Genomic DNA, 23,228 nt, shown 5'->3' on the forward strand with positions numbered 1-23,228 from the left:
ACAGTCATGTTCCATGTGCTTTTCACACAAGAAGAAAGAGCTGAATGTGGGAAATCCTCTATTATACAGGATATTGAGAAACTCTAGTGCTGGCAGATGGGTTCTTGAAGACAGGAGACTGGACTGCTGTCTGAGGATGGCATTTTTTCCAAATTATTTAATGGAACATTTGCCTTTCTGTGAGGCTTTCTGATGAAAATGAGTATGTTCTCCTGTATAATATGTTTTCATAAATATATTAGAATCTAAACCTTGAACACTTCTAAGATAAAACCACTGAATCTGGTTTTGCTAAGCAAGGGTTTATTGTTTTATAGAGGCAAATATGAACAATTTGCATTCTTACAATTTACTAAGACAGTATATTTGACAAGCGCAGCAGCTATTGTGCCATTAGTGTGTAATATGACACGAAGAAAAGTAATAATAGAGAAGTAACGAAGAACATAGATGGAAGCTGGAGGCATGGAGTAACTGGAACTATTTCCATATACTGTAGCTTCAGTACTCTTGAAATATGCTACAGAGAAAGCAAAAGAACCAGTTAACAGCATATACAGTGGTATAAAGGTCTATTTTTTAAAAACTTTTTGTCAATAAGGAAAATCATTTTGTAAGTAGCTAGTAAAATATAGAACACCAAACCAATATTCTCTCCTGGATTTGAATTTTTCATTATTATCCTCTCCCTATTCATGGTTTAGTTTGAATTTATAAGATTGGGAATATGGAATACAACTGATCCTCATATTATATCTTTTTATACATACATATTTTCCAAAAGGCAGGAATGGACACTTTCTTCTTTTTGTATTCTTTTGTAGTAGTGTTAATGTGTGAGACAAGTAGACTGAGGTGGAAAGAAGTTATCTAATTGACTTTAAAATGTCAGTGTGATCAACTCATCTTTCCCAAAATCATGAATCACTGACTATCATCAATTTTTCTTAAAATAATGAAATAAATATATATATGTGATATATACATCTATAAAAATAAAACATATGGATTTGCTTTTTAAATAAACACATATCATTTATGAAATGTTTTAAAAATGTTTTAAGGCTATTTTTAACAGATGGAATTAGAAAATTATTTTTTCCAAAGAAATTTTTGAAAGAAGAAAAAGTTAACCCACATAACCTGAGAACTCAAGAAACAGCACAATTTAAAAATAATGCAATATTCTATGAGAGTCACAGAAAAAATATACATAGAAATGTCAATTAGATTTTTATTATTTCCTGTTTTCCTATATTTTGAGCCCCAAACAATTTCCTGCCCAAGGCTTTTTTTTTTTTTTTTTTAGTCAGGAAATATCTTCAGAGTTTTGCCTTAGCTATACTACACGTTTAATTTTGTTACTATATTACTATTGTATTAGACTCCTTTGAAATGCTTTTATACTTCTGTGGTACTTCAGTTGAAAAAAAATTCCAAGATCACATTAACTAACAAGTTTTACTCTTTAGCACTTTCGTAAATGCACATCATAATTTAGCACATTGTAAATGTAGTTACCCATAGTATTCTCACAGTTTGACTTTAATCAATTTGTGATAGAATTATGCTTACTCTGAGGAGTATCTTACATAGTGTGTAGGTTCACTAATCTGTGGACAGAAAATATTTCTCAAGACATGGGTGATTGTTTTAAATATAATCTTACATTATATGCAGCCATTTGCACACTGGTAATAATCAGACATTTATGCTTGTGCTTGTTACTTGTTAATCTAACAAGCTTGTGCTTGTTACTGTTAATCTGAAACAGTAAGAGTTTCAGATTAATTTAAATTTCCCAAGTCTTTAATAAAACTACTTAGTGCCTTAGTTCTTTTTGGCAATCTTACCAAAAGGCCGTCTTCCTTACTAAACTGGTGACTTTTCCAGCAGCTGCTTGATATATCACCCTACTCATAACCTGCATATTGCCTCATCTGGGCATCTTGTTACACAAGGGAAACTGGTGAAATATTGCATCACCCTTTATAGCAGAGGCAGAATGAAGAGGCACAGCATTGCCTTGATAGTAGTACTTGCCTGGTAGCATTTTGTTCAGTTTAATGTACATCAGTCATGCACAGGAATCAGCCCCATTACACATGAACCCCCAAAAGAGAAAGTGTGAAATACTCAAAAAAAGCAGTTTAAACCTTGTATTTTACAAAAACATTAATCTGTCTGTGACTTTATGGTGTACTGGTTGCATTAGAGCTGGGTGGCAGGAACTGTAGGACTTTTTTCAAGAAAGACAGCAATTCTTCGGAGATACTGGAAACAGTTTTGAAAGTCTTGTTCGCTGTAGATGAAATTGTTAAATTCATTATACAGGAATGGGTAATTTTTAGATAAGTGTATTAGGTCTCCCAAGTGATTTGCATGTATAATCAAATGAAAAGACCTCTGAAATATTGAAACTCTAGATGAGAAAAGTGAAATTCTATTAAGAAAGAAAGAACCTCTGCATTTATAGCATATTCAGAGAACATATCAGAGTATAAATTTAATGCAAAGCAGCAATGCTCATCTTACTTTAAAGGTAATTATATAGAAAAAGGGGCATTTAAAATGTATAAGTAGAGGCTTTTTTTTTTTTTTTTTTTTTTTTTTCACTCATACAGCATATAATTAACAAAGTTCTTTAAACCTATTCATAAAAGAAAGTAATAAACCACTTGTAAATAATGGCAGTCACATATTCTTTACAGTTAAATGTCAATAATCTGAATGTCTTTTTTATACTCAGTTATAAAACTACCTTTTTGACATATTAAGTAGAAGCAGGTATTTCTAGTGTGCCATTTCAATTTTCTAGAGATTTAGACATTAATATAAAAAGGATGAAAAATGAAGAACTGTAGCTGTAGAAAACTGGAATGCTTGTAAATTAAATCAATACTTTGCCTGCAAAACACAAAGCGATAACAGAAAAGTGAAGTTGCAGAACATTTCATAGCAAAATTAAAAGGTGTGGGTGTTGAGACCTTAAAATACTAAACTGTAGGTGCAGAACAAGAGAATTGCAAAGGAAAGTATCAAACCTTGTAGTATCATACAGATCAATTAATAGTGATTTGTTTTGAAGCAATTACTGAATCCTCACAAAATTTATTTAAAAAAACAAATTCAGCTTTCTTCAATGCTCATCTGTTACACATTATTTTATGAGTGAATGCTTCTCAGAAATAAATACAAAGAGGAAAATAGGGAGAGATGAAAGAAAATATACAGTAATAAATGAAAAGAGCATACCTCCTAAGTGATTTTGGAATTGTTTTTGGTTTGACTCAATGATCTTCTACCTGACCTTGTTCCTTGAAAGCTCATATTGCACAGCAGGCCTCTGCACTAACGTATGCTTTCTTGAAAATTCAGAGTGCAGGATGCTCCCAATATACTTTTTTTCTTTTTGATCTTTCTCTTGAAATTGTGGGTACCCAGCTAGGGGTGTACAGCTCATTACAAGAAGGGAATTACTAGATGCCAAGTCTTTCCACAGCAACAGAGAGATGGGGCTGAACTGAAGGTTACAAGCCTGGAATGAACACAGGCTAAATTCATCAGTGTTGGATTTCTTTTACTCTGATCTGACTGCATATGTTTCAATTACAGTGTTTAGCAACTTCTAAGATTTCTTCTGTGTTTACTACTGACCATCAATAGACATGGCCTGTTGCCAGGTTAGAGCAAGAAGTGAAAAAAATCAGTACATCCCTGAAATTCAGCTTCAGTTACCATTCCTACAATTCACAGACTGCACTTTTAAGAAGCTACAGTTAACATTGCAACAAACTTTGGATTTTCAGGCTGGTTAGTTTTTCTGAAAATAAGTTGAACATACAAATTCTCATTAGAATGATTAAAAATCTTTAAATATATATCTTGTTTATATTTTAAATATATAAATATGCTCCCTCCATGAGATAAATGTTCAATGTCAAATATACTACTATAGGTAGTTTTCCAAAGGAAAAACTTGTTGGAACCTTTAAAATTTCCTCCTCATATTTTTAGCTAGAAGGTACTAGTGTCTGAACAGACCTCTATATTCTATTTAATACATTGTATGAATCTATATTTATATAGATATACTTATGTAATCAAACATATATGTACATTCACACGCATGCATATTTTTCAAAGGTACTTTAATAAATGATTGAAATAACTAAATAAATTTTTCTCCTATTCAGTTTTATTTTATAATAAAAGAAATTGCCATCTGTTCTACATCAATGCAGCAATCACTTTTGAAAGGCAAAGGACAAATTCCCTTTACTGCTGCAGGTTTTCCAGGAACTGAAACAGAAGTAGATCAGATCAAAATAACTCTTCTGGGTACTCCTATTTCTTTTTTTGGTTGTGAAGGTAAACCAAATTAAGTGAAGCTATGTCCAGACTGTAAGACAAGTGGACACTGTGAGATGTCCCAAGATCTTGGTTTTTCACATATCCAGCTCACTGTCTTGTCTGGATATCACCATCTTTCCCTCCTGTCTACATTCTCACTTCTCTTTTCCATGAACTAAGGAGTAAGGGGAGCAAAGGTGAACCCTAGGGGGCTTTCTGCAGCACAGAATTCTGGTACAACCACATTTCATGATTTAGACAGTTTAAACTCTTCTTAGGAACCTCCCTTGAAGTCTAAAAATCAAATGGAAAAAACTATTTTTTTTTTAACAAAGATATTAAAGTAATATTTGCTGTTAGGTTGGGCTTATTTAGGGTTGTCCCAGTTCTCCTTTCCTGTATGCACCTCAAAAGAATCTTCCACATGCATGACATTCTTCTTAAGAAGAGAGAAGCCACTTGCCTTTGTGCCTCTATGTAGCTGAAGTTCACAACATCGCTCCTTCAGATCACCCAGATATGTCATTACCTATTCTAAGAAGGGTGCAAAGTGAGCAGTTAGGCAGTAACTGGACTGGCAAGAAATCATTTAAGAAAATGTTTAACTAAGGTTTATGAAACTTAACCTTCTGGATTAATATGGAATCATCCCTAGAAAATCCTTCACTGTTGCAAAATCTGCTGGTACATTCTTTTTGCTTCATTTCCATTCTGTAATAAAACAAACAGAGAAACAAACAAACTCACTGAAACAAATGAACAAATTCCATTTTTATTCCAATGTGAGGAGAATTTGAAAATGCAAAAATCTGGTCTGTACTGAGGAGACTCCTCTATCACCTGGCTTGATAAGACTTTCTACATGAAGTTACCTTGTGTTTGATAGTGGCCAGAAACTACACAATTATTCAGGAGACTGAAAATACAACTAATAAAGTATACAAAAAACAAAACTAGTGCATTTTTGATTAACATTTGAAAAAGTATGAGAAACAATACCTTGATAATGAAGTTGTTCATATTTTTTGTCTTAACAAATTGTTTTAAAATAAAAAATGTCAAATATATTTGGAATTAATTAGTAATTAATTAATTAGTAATTAATTAAAAATTAGAAAAATTAATTAAAAAAAAATAAAAAAATAGTAATTAATTAATTAGTAAGTAATTAATTAGTAATAATTAGTGATCTTGTAAAAAAATGCATACCTATTTCAAAAATATCACTACTACTTTCTGACTTCAAACACAATGGTGTGACACGGGATTATTGAACTGGCAGCCCAGTGATGATTCCTCTTCTTTCTTCAATTCAATTTATTCATGGGATGGGAGTCTTTGTCTGCCTTTTGAATTCAACCTTAACACTGTGAAACAAGCTGCTATGTTGATATTCATGATTTGGGAATTGAAAACTGCTTTTTCAATCTCCTAAAATTTGAATTTAATATTTTACTAAATGTCATTCCCTTGTTCATGCAGTGAACAAACATTAAAGAAAAATGACAGAAAATTTTGGGTGCAAAAGCCAAAGGACATATATGCATGGGTAAAATAAGAACTAAAAAAAACTAAACCATTTAAATCATAGAAAATTCACCAGAAAATTCTCTGCTATAAAAGAATCATAATTCTACTTAAATTAAGCCTAATTCCCTAGTGCTACTTTGTACATCTTTTTATTTCACTTTACTTGGATGTAAAACTATTTAAAAAAGTAATTTACCACTTCACTGTTGTGCAATGTAACACTGTTTCTACAAAAATCACCATTTCAGTAACTTGTTCAGGCAGAAATCCAATGAACTAAACATCTTGAGTTACTCATTTTTACCCCTTCACCATTGTGATGAGTATTTCTTGAACCTTGCTTAAAAGTTCTTTCTCATTCTTGCAGGGCACTTGGAAGCTTATCAAATCCAGGCTATTTTGAGCTGTGAGTGGGTGGAAGGTAGTAAAATGAGGATTAGATTCTCATGTTTGATAGATTATTGTGATGGTAAGGAAGATCCAGCTAATCACAACATAATCACTGGCCTAAACAGATGTGAAAAGGCAAGTGCAGTTTGATCAGTTAAACTATTAGCAGTGGCAGTATAGAATCAGCATTACCATTTATAGAAAGAGAGTTGTTTAAATACAAGAAAGAGACACCAGCAGGATTAAAGAAATGGAGCAAGTGCTGGGCAGTAAAGAATAAGACAAAATGATAGATCATACTTATCAATAAGAAAACTGAGCAGTGACTTTTAGTGTTAATAATTTCACTGAGTGAAGGGAAGTCTGAGAAAGCAATGGCAGAATCAGTGATTAGAAGCTCAAGTCAGAGAAATTCAATTCAGAAAGGAGAAGATATATTTAACAGTGAGGATGATTCATGCAAATTGTTGCAGGGAGTCGTCTAATTACAAAAGTAATTGCCTCAATGCAAATGTACCTTTACTGGGCTGTGAGGTACAAAAGAACAGATCAAGTGACCCGTTGGTCTTTTTTTGACCTTAAACACTAACGATATATTACAAAATATTGTAGAAAACTTTGCTGTTCATTTTGAGTCACTTATCATATTGAGTCATGAGAGGCTGTTAAAACAATGAATAAATACGTGGCTTTGTTATGTTTCTAAAACTTTCTTGAAGGAATGAAAAAATTCTGCCTACATGTACAATGGTTCATCTTTAGGGCTCAGAACTGGTGCTCTGCCAAGACCAAAGGAACAGCCCCTACTGCATGCTGCTGTTCCAGATTCTGTAAATTCAGGATGACAGCTGTAGTTTTGCTTACCTTTACGTGAAATATAAGGAAAAAAATACCTATATAAAGTGCAATAAAATAATACAGATGCTGATTTAATGCTAACAATACTAGTACATGCAATTAAACTAATGGAGGCTATTAGGGAAATCAGCTGGAAGTGTGTCTGATCAGTCAGAAGTGCAAGTGTGACATAGAAAGTATGTCCCCACAGGAGGTATACGAGATTTTTTAGATGAACCTGTGGATAAGATAGTAATTGTAAACAGGATACCTGTTTATTGCTTGATTATTTTTTCAAGATCTGAAATTAAGAGCTAAGTCTAGTTCACATCTTAGAAAAGAAGGCTGAAGTAGGCAGTGTTTTTTGGGGGAAGGGATGCTGTTGTAGAGGCAAGCCAAGAAAGAAGGAAACTGTCTTTCCTTAACAGTTGTAGGCAGAATTTGTATCAGAGCCATGATACTAAGGCTGAATCACTAGAGGATGTGTTTAAAACAGCTTGGTCTATTCAAGTTTTAGAAGAGCTGATGAACTGCAGTTTTAGTTGGGAGAGAAAAAGGAAAAAAAATAAAAAAGTAAAGTAGAACTATAGCAAGGCTAAGACAAGAAGACCATATGCTGACTTTCTGAGTAGCCATTTATTTGGTAGTAAAGGTAAGAAGCTTTTGCCACTTAATTTTTGCTATACTTTCATTACATGTGGAGAGAAGGCAGGATGGTATTAAACTGACATCCTGCCCCCACTGCCAGAATGTCTTGTTATGGCTTCAAAACCTAGATTCACACAGCAGAAGGCACTGTCTGCTTTACTCACTTGCACACTAGTAAGGGCTCTCGTACAGCCTGTGGGAAACCTGGACTCAAATCCCTCTTTTGCTGTTGGAAGACTAGAAAATGTAAGTCTTTTTCATTTCATTGGTAAGAAGAAACTCAATTGCCAGACTGTAGGGTATTTTGAAATTGAGAAGTTCTCAGTCTCTTCTGTTAGATCTTTTTCATTTCACATGTCATACTTAAATGTTCTTCAAGTTAGAGCAGAAATAGCTATCTAGTGTCTTGAACACCTGCCTGAAAGATGAAGAACCTCAGTTTTGGGTCCTGTTTGACTTAATGATAGATGCATGCAGGGTCCTGTGTCAACTTGCTCACACTCTTCAGTATGCAAGCCATGGTGCTGTTCTCACCAGGGCTGTTGCTCAAATCAACACCACTGATGTTCCCAAATGGAGAACCTGTTGATGACACACAAGGGTGAGACCTCTTGATGGGACTGAAACTGCAGCTCTGGCAAAGGACAATTGCTGGAAAAGGTATTTTTTGCCCATGTGGGTCACACTTTGGACTTTGGTTTGCAGGAGCCAGCTGTGCTCACTAGCCTTCTAGCTCTTGCATGTCTGTCTTGTTGGCTGTTCTTTCTCTACCATGATCAAACTCTATACTTGACAGGACTTTTTGTGTGTGTGTGCGTGTTTTAAATTCCAACTTGTTTTGATCTTGCCTATGTTATCCTGTTTTCCTCAGAATGACCTGGCTTTGTTTCTGACTGTGATTTCTATTTGCAGCACAAGTCTGCAGAAAACCAGCAGGCTCTAAAACTCCCATGAATATTTTTGATATACAGATTCCCCATGTTGATGGAAAGATCCAGGGGTAATTGCAAAGATGATACCTCCAAGTTATTGAGGTCTGTTTCATATGTTTTTCTTTGAAGTCACTATCAATTCCTAGGATGTAAAGAAGTTTATTACAAGAATTCTGGACAGTTTATGCCATTGTAATAAACTATTCCCATTTCATCTTTCTTTTTGTGCAGATATCAAACTGTAGACCTTTGTCAGAAATGAGTTATCTCAGCAGGGAGCAGAACAATAATTATTCATGCCAGGACTGCGGTGATAGACATTACTCATAAAGACTCAAATTAATCATAAGGCATATGATTGATGATGAGTACATCGAATTGTGTGGTGTGGACGCATGAGGACTGTGGATATTGTTAAACATGTCTTTGATCCAAAATCAGAGGTGATTTTTTTGAGAGAGCTCAGATCATCTGGCTATTTTATTTAGTCATTAACATGAAACCACATAGCAAATAAAGGCAATCAAAGGCACTTCAGTTGCCACTGGCAACTTTAAAGTCTCTGAAAGAGAGGCTATAAACATTAACACTTCTCCATAGAATATTGTCTCTGAAACATGCCAGGCATGCCAACATAACACTGTATGCTTAAGACCTTCGTATGCCTAAGGCCCATATGTGGGCCATAAGATTTTCTGGGATTAAATTAGGTGTTGACTCAAGTCAAAGACAAATTAAACAAACAAACAAAAAACGTAATGGAACACCCTTTAGTATTATTCTGATCAGGTAGAAGAAGGATATGACTTTTCCACTTTGGGGGATTTTGTTTTCTTAGTCACGTGCCATGAACTGATAATGATTGGTCAGACTGATGCCTAGATTTATCTGTCCTTGCTGAAGGACATGTGTACACACGGCCTCGACAGAATTTGAGTTCAGTCCAAGATAAAGAATATAATCTTTTCAGTTAGAACTCTTTTCCTTTTCATGTCCTCTGCACACATGAGCAGGGTGTGAATGTAATCTTGGCTCTCACCCCTCAACATGGCAGCTAGCTGAGTTGAGCTGGCAGGGGTGGTAAATAGTCTATACTATAGAGCATTTGCAGGTTACTTTCTGGAGCAAGTAGGCAGCTGAGACTGAGAAAGGGATTGAAAGTCTCTGAGTCACAATTTCTTCCCTGGTTTGCTCTGGAGGTGCTGTAACTACTTGCTGTCCCAGACATGGGCAATTGAACACAGGATCAATTTGGCCCTCAATAAAGAAGAAATCATGAGTCTGAGAAAAATTGTTCCATTTCATGAACCAATTTTCTCATAAGAAGACACAGCACATCCACAGAATTTCTGCAAACAGCACAGAAGACAGATGTATATTATCTGTGATGAGAGGAAATGGCTGAATTGCTTATTGGGAAAAAAAATTAGTTTCCTTGATGATTCATTATCTCAAAAAATGCCTGTTAAGTTAATAGGCAGTCTTTATGATTATTATCGCTTATTATTTCTATTACTCTAGCACTCAGGGGCTACCATCAAAAACAGGGGTCTCTCTAAGCACTACGTACAAATAAAATCTTCTGATGGTCTCTGCCCCAAGAAGCTTGCTGTATCAAATACTGAGATTGGGCATATAGTTCACTTCAAGTCTCTGGGTGTTTTAAAATCTCTTAATTTGGTGTTAAACAATAAGGTGCTTACTACAAACAAACTGTCAATATATTTATTTATTTATTTATTTATTTATTTATAAAATAAGAGTAAAAAAAAAAAAAAGAGTAAAAGAGTAAAAAAAAAAAAAAAGAGTAAATAAAATAAAAAAGAGCCCAAATTTATGTTTGTTTTTAGCAAAGTGTAACATAAGAAAAGGCATGATGAACTCTTATGAAGAATTATGAAGAAATAAAAGCACTGACTGTGGATTTGATTAGTTACAAATCTTCAAGAGAGATTTAAATGGATAGATTCTAACATATTTGTTTTAGGCTGACAAAACTTATACAGTCAGTATACATATAAATAAGATACCTTTTGTGAAGCAGTGAGTTCCTGTACAATAGATGTTTTAGCACCATCACATTGAAAACTCAGCATTATTTGAAGCTATCCAGTACTGGAACCAGCAGGAAAAAAAATTATGAACCATTAGATCTAGGAAACAAAGAGAATATAAGTTATTAAAAAGCTGGCATTTTAATAGATGTTGAATAATAAGCAATTTAATAGATGTTGAATAATAAGCAAATCATTAGGTACTGTGTCATGATGCCTTTACAGCTTTGCCTGTATTTTTAGTAGTATCTATATCTCTGTAACTCCCACCTCCTATCTTGTCCATTATTTTTTCTTACTTAATTTGGCAACTCTAATTGATGATAATTTTGGAGTCACTATATCTTCTTAAAGTAATTCATATCACATTCACCTAGAAGTACGAGCTGCCTACACCTTGTATTTCAATGGAAGTTTTCAAAGAGAACATTTTGTTAGGAATGTATTCACCACTTAATTTAGTGTGCTCAGAAGTTATCTTGATAGTCTATAAAAATAACACTACACCAGTTTCAAAACAGTCCATTGGCAGAAATGGAATGACACTTATTTGCCTCAGGCCTGAATTAGAAATTTTCTTTTGACATTAGTCTAATTCATATACATTTTATGTTTCTCAAAAATGAGAGTCACAGAGGCAGAAATTACTCAGTATTTTTCCCTGGAATGCAAAAGCGTGAGTTTTTAAAGCAAGGGTTAAGCGCTACTCTTCATCTAGTTTATATTCCTGTGTAGTACACTACCAAAGCTTCTTTTGTGTCATTTCCTAAGTGCAAATGAGGAAAAGCTCCAAAGGTTAGTGATTTAGACTTTTCCTTTCTAGATTTCATTGAATTTTTCATTAACATTCCAGTTTTGGAGTATCTTTTTCTCTTGACCTTGATGCCAGTGCTCCTTCCGGTCAATTGCATACCATAACATTTTTAAATTTATTTTTCTTACTAAAATGTAGTTTATTTACAAACTTAACTGCCCTGTCCTGTAAAATTCATTACAATACAACATAGCATGCATTACCAGTCTGTCTAAAGCAACGCAATGCAAAGCAATGATTTCAGGTAAAGCTGAGAATAGAAATTCACAACATTTTAAGCATTTCATCCCAGTGTCTTAACATCATCTCCAGTGTATCTTTTTATAACCAGAGCAATTAATATGCTCATGAACCTACTCAGAAACTAAGAATTATTTTTGGTCAATAGTGTTCCTGCACATGTTAAAACATCAAGGTATAGTCAGTGTCTTTATTCCTTGATGTCTGAGGGGCAACCATATTGTTCTGACATGCCTTTCAGAAAATTATTTTCCAGGATTTTTCCAGTAAAGGGATTCCCTACCCCCAAGTATTACTGACTGTCTATCTATCTGTACTTCTCAATTAATTTTGAAGAATGTCATTGTGTACTCTGAGTCTGGGAAGTGAAGTAATCAGGTAATATTCAGAATCACTGGACCATGTAATCTGATTATGAATGTTTACCTTGTGATTCTGCTATAGAGGAGAATCAAAGCAGTGGGAAGGACACAGAGAGAACAATTCCAATATGAGCTCTCAGAAGTTTATCTTCCTGAAATGAATATTCCTAACTGCAAACCACATTCGCAGTAATGGATTAAAATAGCTACCAATACCCTTTTGTACTTTACAATAAAGCTTTTCTCTTAACTTAATACAGCAGGTAATAATTCCTGTATCCTTACTTGATATTGTCTGCTCAAGCTTTCTCAAATTAATCATATCACTAGATTTGAGACTACCATGGGGAGGAATCAAAGGATTTTGGAAGCAATTTTTTTTTTTTTTTAAATCTTTTGGGCAGCTGTGTGCTGGTAATGCTATGAGTTCTTTGAATCACTAAGGTTGCCTGTTGCTGTACAGCAGTAGCAAAAAAAATAAAATTTAGATTAATAGATGCCTTGTTTGTGTTCACAGTGGCTCTGTAGGAGAGAAAGACCAGGGACAGTTTTGAAAAGAACTAAAAATAAGGGTTTAGAGTCAATGAGAAACAGAAAACAACCTAAAGATCTCAGAAAAGCCATGGGAAAGGTAATTAGGTTGAGATGAAGAGTCTAAGAAAGCTATGGAAGTTTGGTGAAATGAAGTATCTTCAGAGATATGAGCTCCTAAAGTTCTTCTGAAGATTAATGTGAAGGCATGACTGTGGGGAGGTCATCACAGGTCCTAAAAATTTCTTGAAATATGTAGATCTTTTAATGAAAACTTGTGTGCATATGAATAATACCAAGAACACTAGACTGAGGAGAAAACTATTAGGGTTTATAGGCTACAAGTTCCCATACTTACTGATATCAGTAATGATTCAGCCCCCCTCTTACACATACACAATTTACGAGGTTCTATTTTTGTCCACAGAATCTGACAGTGTTCGTATAGGGTGGCTATGATTCAAGAGACTACGCATCTCCCCATCAGCAAGCGAAGGCAAAGTGGGTGGGAGAGAGGAAGGAAGGGAAAGGGGGAGAGCCATCATTCATTCCTGAATTAACTGAGTAGCACACAGGGCAAAAAAGCAAAGAAAGAACTGTGGTTCTGTGACGTGAGTGCAATCCCTGCAACTCCTGGGACTGTTCCTGGTGTGCTGCATGATTTGTCAAATTTAGCAGTATGACCCTGTCTCACTCCTATATGAAAACTTACAAAATCTATGCTAGGGATATATAATACACTAAGATCCTGACTGCAGTTTCTGGGTAGTTACATGGTCAGGGAAGTGTCAGGGAAGCTGGGTGTTACCTGAAATTACACATATAGAGGAAAGAGGTATTCATAAACTGTGCAGCACCTGTACATAACTAGTTCAAGTTACACTAAAACCCCTCCTGAGAAACACCCTGTAACCTAGACAGTCTGGATCAAACCTACATGCCAGGCAGGTCTAAATAAAGTTCATCTTTCTCTGGTTATTGCAAAAAAGTCTTACAGCCATTTCTTTCCATTAAAGTCCTGATGACTGACAAATACTCTGTTTGCTCCAAGATTATCTCTTCCTCCTCAGGAAGAGATAGTGCAGCTGAATACAGCTCAGCCTTCATTTGTTTGGAATCACTTCATGCTTTTCTTCTCTGCTGGCTGATTTCTTAATGCCTGCAAATATGATTCTCTCATGGAGGCCTCATTAATAATAATTTTTCTTTTCTTTATTTTCTGCAGGCACATACCAGCTCAGGAGGTATGTTTTCCATTGGGAAGTAACCTTTGCTCTTCAGTAGTGTTATGGTGCTGACTTTTCTTCATCAATCCTTAGTTTTAGTTTCCATTTCTTCTATAAGCTGTGTCTATTATTATTCAGTATAATACATTAGAATATGCTTAATCCGACATTTGATTAAGGGATGCCATTGTAAATTATTTCCTGTTATGAATTTTTGAAAGTGTGAATGCAAAAACACAAGGATTACCAAAAAATCAAGGAAATTCTCTTACAGAATAGATGTTACAAAATGTTCTGGACAAGGCTGATTTTTGAGTTAATGATATTTATAGTATTACGCAGCTGCATCAGTAAAAGGAATTAATCAGAGAGGCTGGATCACCCAGGGGAGATAGGGGTGTTTGGATATGTAACCAAAATTTTAAATAGAAATTCCAAAGGAAACAAACAAACAAAAAAGGTATGTATATTTAGCATTAGGGAAAAGTGAAATAGGTGACTGGAAAAGCAAAATTCCCAGGCTTTTAAAGGTGTGATTAATATGAGAATGTCTGATTCTCACTAATTGTGAAGAAATAAAATAACATAAAAGAACCCACATGCTATTACCAGAAATGTTAAGATGCTGTTAACACTGTGTAAACAGCTGACTGACCCATATTGATCCTCTCATAAAAAACACAAATATTGTCATTTTATGTTACTAGATCTCCTACCTAGGTATCTCTGTAGTTAGTTACATGCTTAGGTTTTGTCACCACATTTGCTCATTGGGAGTTACTGGGGTTTTATTCATCTCTCTCTTTCTTAAAGATAGGGTGCTATTCAAAAGGGCTGACTGATTTAAATTCACAATTTAATTTTTACTTTCTTTGATGGTATATAACATATATCTTGTTAAATTCTGTGTGATTTTTCTGTATCACATTCTTGAGCTTTTTATATTTAGTTAGGTATCATTAACCTTCCAGTGATGCCATCTCTATGTTTTAGATTGGCAAAAGATAGTGTCTTCTGCTTTACATCTCTGTACATTGATACTTTCTCATTCAGCTCCTAACCTTCAAACAACACTGCTAACATTTCTTTTGGTGAATGTATTTTTAGAATTACCTTTTTATGACCCCAATATTGTTAATTTGGACTTGTACATAAGATAATTTGCACAGAGAATTCTGATTTGAAAGTGAGGGCTGCAATTGTATTTTAAATTGTATAATTATAATTCATGGTAATCATACAAGTTGTGTAAGAGCATGAATACAGACTTCATTGCTTATTGTTATGGGTTACTAATTGGAGTTGTGTGGGGAAAGATTAATAGACATAGTGTGCACAGCTATTATTGTCTCTTCTGGGAAAACCTGACAGCATGCCTACCACTGACCTCTGAAGCAGGTTATTTTCTTGTTATTGAGGTCCCTTGGCCTTCTGATGACCTCTCATTTTTACCTCTCAGATTTGGCCACTGGTTGTATGGGACACCTTTTAAAAGTATGCCTCTTTGCATTTTATATCTTCTTAATCCTTACGTGGACTTGGTGTTGTACTTAATATTTTTAAACTAACAAGATATCAGACACTTGTTCAATAGTTGAAGTCTATCAAGCCATAATAGTTTTAACCAGATACTTCTGATTTCCTCACATCCAGTCTATTCCCACCACTAAGTTATCTCAAAATGCAATTTACTTTGGTATTCAAAAGTGTCAAATTATCTGGAGCATATTTTATTTGCCTTAGAAGAAAACACCTAGCACCCCTTTGAGTGATTTATTTTAATTAATAATGTCTAGTTTTTCAATATCATTATTACAGAATTGGATGCGAGGAAGCTCAACAACTGTCCATCCCTTGTACCAAAATACTGTGGTGAAACAAGTTGTTTCCACTGCCTCTGAGTAAAATGTCCAGTTCTACTGGTATGAACTCTGATATATTCGCTCTCTTCTGCTCATCTGCCTTTCTGGATTATCCTTTCTTATGGATTTCTTAAGAATCTACAGCAAGACCAACTGCAAATAGATCTTTTCCATCCAAGTGACTCAATCCTTCTGTCATACAGCTTGCCTGTTGGTGTATAATTTGCCATACAGAACAGTTATATCCTATACTTAGTAGGTTCAAACTCTGACACAGAAACCTCTTCATTTCAGCAGTAGCAAGCTGGGGAGTCAAATTGCGTTTCTGTGTATGAGTAAGAGGCAATTTCCTTATCCTCTGCCTGTTACAGAATTTCTGATCACCTGGAAAGAACCTCGAGTTCCTGAACACTTGAACAAACAAGCCAAGATGAATGTTTGGTTTAGGAACATTTAAAGTGAATCTCACTCATTCTGGTGACAATTTCATGTTTGTCACATTACGATTCCAGACATCCAGTGCTGATGGTAGAACTTGCACACTTACTCTCTTCATCATGAATATACATTCATTCATCATGAATGCATATTACTTCAGCATAGCACTGACTATGCTAAGAAATTCTGCATGAAACAAAGCAATACCCCAAATGCCCACTGAACTTCTAAATCACAGAATCACAGAATGGCTGAGGTTGGAAGGTTAACTCTGAGGGCTATCTGGTCCCAACCCCCTTACTAAAGCAGGGGCATGTAGAACAGTTTGCCCAAGACCATGCTTTTGAACATCTCCAAGGACAGAAACTCCAGAACCTCTCTGGGCAAACTATTTCAGTGCTCCATCACCTACACAGTAAAGAAGTGCTTCCCAGTGTTGAGGTGGAATCTCTTGTATTCCAGTTTGTGCCCATTGCCTTTGTCCTGGCACTGGACACCACTGAAAGCCTTGAAGGAGTGATACCAGTACGGACTGATAAACATAACAACAGTTTAGGGATGGGAAAGCCAATTAACTGTTGAAATTGATTAATAAATAAATAAATAAGTTAACTTGGATAAAGATTACATTTGCTTAATACAACGGAATTTCAAATGATCACCCCAGTCATGGTGGAAGATGCAAGGCACAGAGTGACATTTGAAGACAAAGCACTAGGTACAAGGAATAACACAGCATTGAATCCAGATGCTTAAAGAACCAAAGCCTGGCTGTTCTCATTAATTTTACACATGCATCTGACAGATGCATATTTGCTCCACTTAACATCAGAACTCTGTAACAGTTGACAAAGTTTGTTTCTTCCATTTATTTTCAATTCTGAATTTCACCTCTTTCAGGCAAATGGTATCTCTTCCCTAGCTCTGCCATCTTTTGTCTACACATATTCTACAATCTAATTTCCAGCTTTTCTTCTTTTCATACTTGCAGGGTATACATTTGGGAAACATTGACCCAAATAAGACCACCTGCACTCAAATTCTAAAATTTTGCACATTTGCTGTGGAAAGAAAAATAACAAAAACGTACATTATTTCAAGTGAGATGAATTAACCAATTTCATAGAGGAAGGGAAAAGAACTGAGGAGAATTGCAAAGATTGTAAAGTGAGAAGTCAATACTCTTTCATGTATATTAGTTTTGGACAGAGACCTGCAAGCCTTTGAAAACAGTCCTTACTAAGCCATGTGAGTGACATCAACAAACAGGGAGCTGTTGCTTGTAGCAAAAATGGTATGTTTTTTCTTAATTTTCTCAACTCTGCAGAGACAGACACATGAGCAAAAAAAGGAGAGAGATGTGGCAGATTTACTAGTAGTTTAGCAAATATTTAAATCGGAAGTAATTCCTTTCATGAACACTAAAAAAAAAAAAAAAAAACAAAACAACAACAACAAAAAAAGGGCACCTCCAAAAGTAATTTGGATTTCTAGAATGAGTCCAAAACAGCTTTTTGGTAAATAGTTGATACTGACTTCAACATATAAAACAACACACTGTACTTTTCAAACCATGGTCTAACATCTAACATCCTCTTTTTTCCTCTCAGTCTGGAATAAAGACAATGAATCAAGGGGACTCCGGGCTTACTGAAACTCTAGCTGAGCCTCTTGCCAAATTGAAATTTCATCTTGTATTCTTAAACAAAGGGCCAAACTTCAGAGCACCATTGGTCCTGTCAAATCCAAGAATAAAATAACATGTACGTAGCTTTTCCAGCATTTAACTTTATTTTTTTTAAAGGATTTAATGGTTTTGAAAGCATACCTAACCTTAGCCTTTAGAGTATGTTGCTTTCTTCTTTCTTATAGATTATTCCTGTTACTGTTGCTTTCAACTTTGTTTTATTTGTCATATTTCTAAACAATGACAAACAGAAGATGCATTTGTGCAAGAACTAGTTTTAAAATCAAATTGAAAAAAAAAGATAAAAAGTGTAGTGACAGAGAACTTTTAGTTAAAATTTGTTTATATTTTGTGCATCACAACTTTCTTAATTTCTCTAACTTTTTATTTTCTCAAAGGCACACGTCTTTTCATTACAGCTAAAAATTTGAGATATCTGATAAGTTGATATTACAGACTCATAATGTAAGCTTTTAAAAGCAGGTTAGTCTTTTTTTGTTTGTTTGTTTTGTTTTGTTTTGTTTTGTTTAAGTCTTAGAAATATATTTTTTTCTTGTGCTGATATTGATCTCATCCCTATCATTTTTGTGTAGACAATGTTTACAGCTGTCTTACTGATGATTTACAACAGTGTTACAAAGAGGAGAATTAGGTCTCTCTAGTTTTGGAGAAATTTATCATCTCTCCACAGAACAAAAGCCTCATGCACAGTGTAGCACATAATTTTAATTAACTTAATGAAATGGGCTAGATCCTCATTAGATGTTGTAGCTCCTGTGGAGTCAATAAAAGTAGATTGCAATTTGATGTCAATTGGTCTGGCTCCATGTACAGCAATAGACCTATCCTTATTTATACCAGCTGAGAATTTAGCTCAGTGTTCTGGCACAAATAAATACTATCATTTGGTAACCACTTTTATTTTTAGGTTGTTGTTCAATCTCTTGTAGGTTGCTCAGAAGTTTCTACCTATTTAATCTATCTGCTTTGCTTGCTGTGAGTCTGTTCCTCAAAAAATGTCTAAGGCAGGGCAGCAGCCCACACATAAGCACAAGCGAGACAGAAGGAGAAGGAGTGAAAACAAGGAGTTGGTGGAGCAGTGCCAGGTTTCACTAGTTGAGCTCAGAAACATTTTCAGTGCTTCTTTCAGTCTTGCTAACGCTGGTGTGTAGCTTGAGTCTTCAGTTTGAGTCCTTTGGGAAATACACTAGCAATAAGAATAGAAAAGCAATTTAGGTGGCATCTTTGATCATCATTGCTGTCAATCAAGACAGGGCTTGGCATTAACATATGCTCTTCAGAGGAAAAACTAATCTTCTCCATTTGATAACATATTAAAGACATTAATATTACAAAAATGAGACTGAAAACCTGAACTTTTCCACTGGAAGCCTGTGGAAGAGTGTGGATGAAAATTTTATTTATTTATTTATTTTTGGTTGTTGTTGGAAGACTATGATTCACTGAAACAAGATACAATTGATAGGAAAACCTTTTTAAAATATACTTTTTATTTTCATCTTCCAGGAATAAGTTTAATGTTAGTTAAATGCTCTACTTTATTTTTATTTTTAAAATTATAATCTCATTTCCAATTTCAATAACTGTCTTACTTATACTTGTAAGCTAAATATAGTAAAAGGAGAAAACAAACTGAAGTAGCAGTAAACAAATACTGTGATAGACATGCTGAGTTTTTTTTTTCCCAGTTTGTTGTTTTTTAGATATTTTCAGGGTTTTTATTTTTTATTTTATTTTTTATCTTGAGTCAGGCTGAAAATTTTTCAATAATTTTCAATAAATTCCAAAAATAAGGGAAATATTTGATATCCAGTTCTAATCAGTTGCTTTATATATATATTTTTTTACACTTTAAAAGACTCTAATACCTATAATTCAATTGCTTAGCTTAACAGAGATTGCAGACATCAGAATATAAAAATAACTTATTTTATAAATGTTTTCAGTAATATTTTGTAATTCTGGCCGTGATCTATCTGCATTAAGCTCTAAGCATTCTTACAAAATGTGATTTCTTTCTGACCATATCTACACTAAACAGTGCTGTATGTTATGATACATATGACTCAGACAAACCATATACAACATGTATATTTTATAGCTTCACTAATAAGAAAACTTCAGGCCAGTATTGGATTTAGCTGAGATTTTCTTTCAGGTACAACTACAGAACCTTGTTTCATGAAAAAAAAAATACTGAAGGCAATCAGAATCTCTACTCAGTATGTATTTTGATGCTTAGTTTATCTGCAGAATATGATTTTATTTTATTTTGAATTAAATATAGTACAGATATAATGAAAAATGTGACTTTTTTATTACTTTCATTAGTTTCAGATATGGATGAAAATTATTGAAAAAGATTATATTTCAAGAGTACCATTTCTCCTGAAAACTTTTAATAAAACAAAACAAAAAACCCTATGACTACAGAATCAGTGAAAATGAAAGAATTTGAAATTCTGTACTGAAAAAGAGACATTTAACACAAAACAAAATGTTATCACTATTTTGCCCAATTCCAATGTAATCAGTAATTGTGGGTAGATTCCTTTTAGGTTAGCAAACAAAAGTATACATGATCCAATCTCTAGAAGTTTTCTTAATAGCTTAAGAATGGAAAAAAAAAAAAAAACAAAACACATTTTTAGTTATAGTCAATAATCATCAGAAAAAAAAATATTGACAGTGTACCACAATCTGCAATCTTGAAAGCAAGATGGTAAATTTGTTTTGAAGGTACGCTTTAGGTAGAGAGAAATGAAAGAAACATACTGGACTCTACTCTGGATGACATCCAATGGGGCAGCCGAAGCAATCTCTTCTGCATTCAGACTCTTGTGTTATATTATTTCCACGGCAGAATAAAACTGAAAGTGTTGCATGACACGTACTAAACAGAATGTGTTAAGATGTCTGTCTTAGTTACCCAGAAAAAAATCTGGAGTAACTCAAGATTTTGGCTCATTGATTTTAGACTTTACACTTAGCAAAATGTAAAGGCAAGTGTAACTGAAGAAGTATCAAAGTCACTTGGAGTTAATCTGTTTTAGGTAAACTGATACAATGTTGTTAAATCATGTTTATAAAAGAACACAAAGGGCTCAAGAGAATTGGTAGAGAGAGCTTAAAAACATGCTTTTTTTTTTTTTTTTTTTTTTTTTTTTTTTTTTTTTAATGAGTCAGAAGAAGAGCTGTCCTTTCTACCTTTCTAAATATTCTGTTGCTTCCAACTGCCTAGCTTAGTGCATACTGACGTGATGCAGAGATTTGGCAGAGCATAAATATTTTTTAAAGCTTACTCATTAACACCTTGGGCCTATCCATCAGCATGATTGACATCAAAAGACAAAGCTTTTTTTTTTTTTTTTTTTTTTTTTTTTTTTTTTTTTAATAGGACACAACATGTACGAAAGGCTTTCTGTGGGCTAATGCAGTACACCTGACAGATGTGTGAGTCATTTGACAGAAAGGGTGGTATTCATGAACACTCTATCACCTCTCAATCAACTCAGTATAGCATTCCTCCATGTTTTCTGAATTCCTCTTTCTTCAAAATAAGGAGAATTTAGGAATAACTACACAGGATTCATAGCAAAATCATTTACGTGCTCCATCTCTAAGATGCTACTAGTAATGCTGTTCATGACATTATCTGAAATGTTATTAGGAAAATAATAAGGACTTCCTGAACTGTGTCTAAGATATATGCTTCATGTGTTCCATGCCATGCACTTTATATTACTGCACCAAATGAATCCATAAAGATTAATTGTCATCAGTAAGTAACATAGCAGTTCAATAAAGATAGCTTGTCACCTTCTGCTAGTCTGCTCAATATTGTCTCTAAATGGTAATAGGCTTCATTACATCCTGCTGTATTTCATGGAGACTCAGCAGACAGAATATGCAGAAGTGAGAGTCAGAATGGGCTTTAAAGTAATATTACCTTTATGAGGGAAGAGAAACAAAGAAACACACAAAAGAAAGTATCCCCTGATTGCCCCCCCAAAACAAACAAACAAACAAACAAAAACACAACAACAACAACACAACAACAACAAACTATGAGAAATAGGCACTACGAATGTGGAAACTTAAAAAAAAATCAGTTTTCTTTTACATGATCTGAAAGTCTTTTGATAAATATTTCAGAGGGTTCCTCAGCATATGTAGAGTAGCAAGTGTGTCTGTATTCTGTGGCTTGGTCTCCGAGCTCAGACTACAAGCCAGCCTGATTCACACTCATATTTATTGTATTTGTTAAGCCCTGCTTCCCATCTTCCATCATGTGCTTTATGGATTTTGTCCACAGTGTTTGAATTTTATATTGAATCTTATTTTAATCCAAACAGATTAAAATCTGTGACATGTTTTCTCTTACTCAGTAGCTCTGAGATAACTTTTTGTATTGGTTACAAACCCATTTCCTTCTAATGACCTAAGCGTTTGGAATGTGTAGCCAGTTTATTTTGAAAGACTAAGCTCTCTTCTGCTGTGGCTAATGAAATCCTGTCCGGACAATCAATATATGGCTGCCCAGAGCAATCATTTATACTTGCAGCAATTGAGGAATGAAAATGAAGAGCTTATCTGAAGCAGTGAAGACTAGAGGAAACAAAAAATTATTTAGCTATCAGTCTTGCAAAACACTGTACAGGTGACTGGTGCCTGCTGTATTCTCAGGCACCTGAAGTGGAATTAGTATTGGTAATTGGATGAATGCTTTAATCAATTTGCAAAACCAGAAAGTATCCATGAAGGTGATATGACCTCCAAAGTCCAAGGAAGATATGGAAATTAGGAATGATTTCTGTTATCACATAATAGCAATCACATTAAAAACATATAAGTAGAATGCCATAAAAATGGTGCTTTATTTAGCACAGTTTCCAAGCAAAGTCAAAAGTTCAGAACAATACCAAAATAGAAAGAAATTTAAAATTGCTAAAGTTGTGGAGAAGGTGGCAGACCACATCTACGGTTACAATATCTGAATCCTTATTTGTCCTCCTGTTCTCCTTTCCCCTTCTACGTCTCTGAGCAGGTGCAGTTTAATCCAAGAAAGAATGAGGGGTGGCTGCCTAGATTTTTAAAACTTCTGAGCTGTTGAATTCCCAGTTCAATCACCTTTAATATCTGCAGGCTGTAATAGCTTTCCTGAGAAGTTTGAGAAAAAAAGTGATACGAAGTCTTAATACTTCATTTTGTAGCTGGGAAGCTTCAACATGATGAGAGGAAAGTCAACTTTGTCCACAGGGGACAATCACTGCACAGCTGTTCCTGCTATCACCTCCAGTGGA

Source organism: Netta rufina (assembly GCF_964035555.1).
Source record: "Netta rufina genome assembly, chromosome: 5".
Taxonomy (NCBI): domain Eukaryota; kingdom Metazoa; phylum Chordata; class Aves; order Anseriformes; family Anatidae; genus Netta; species Netta rufina.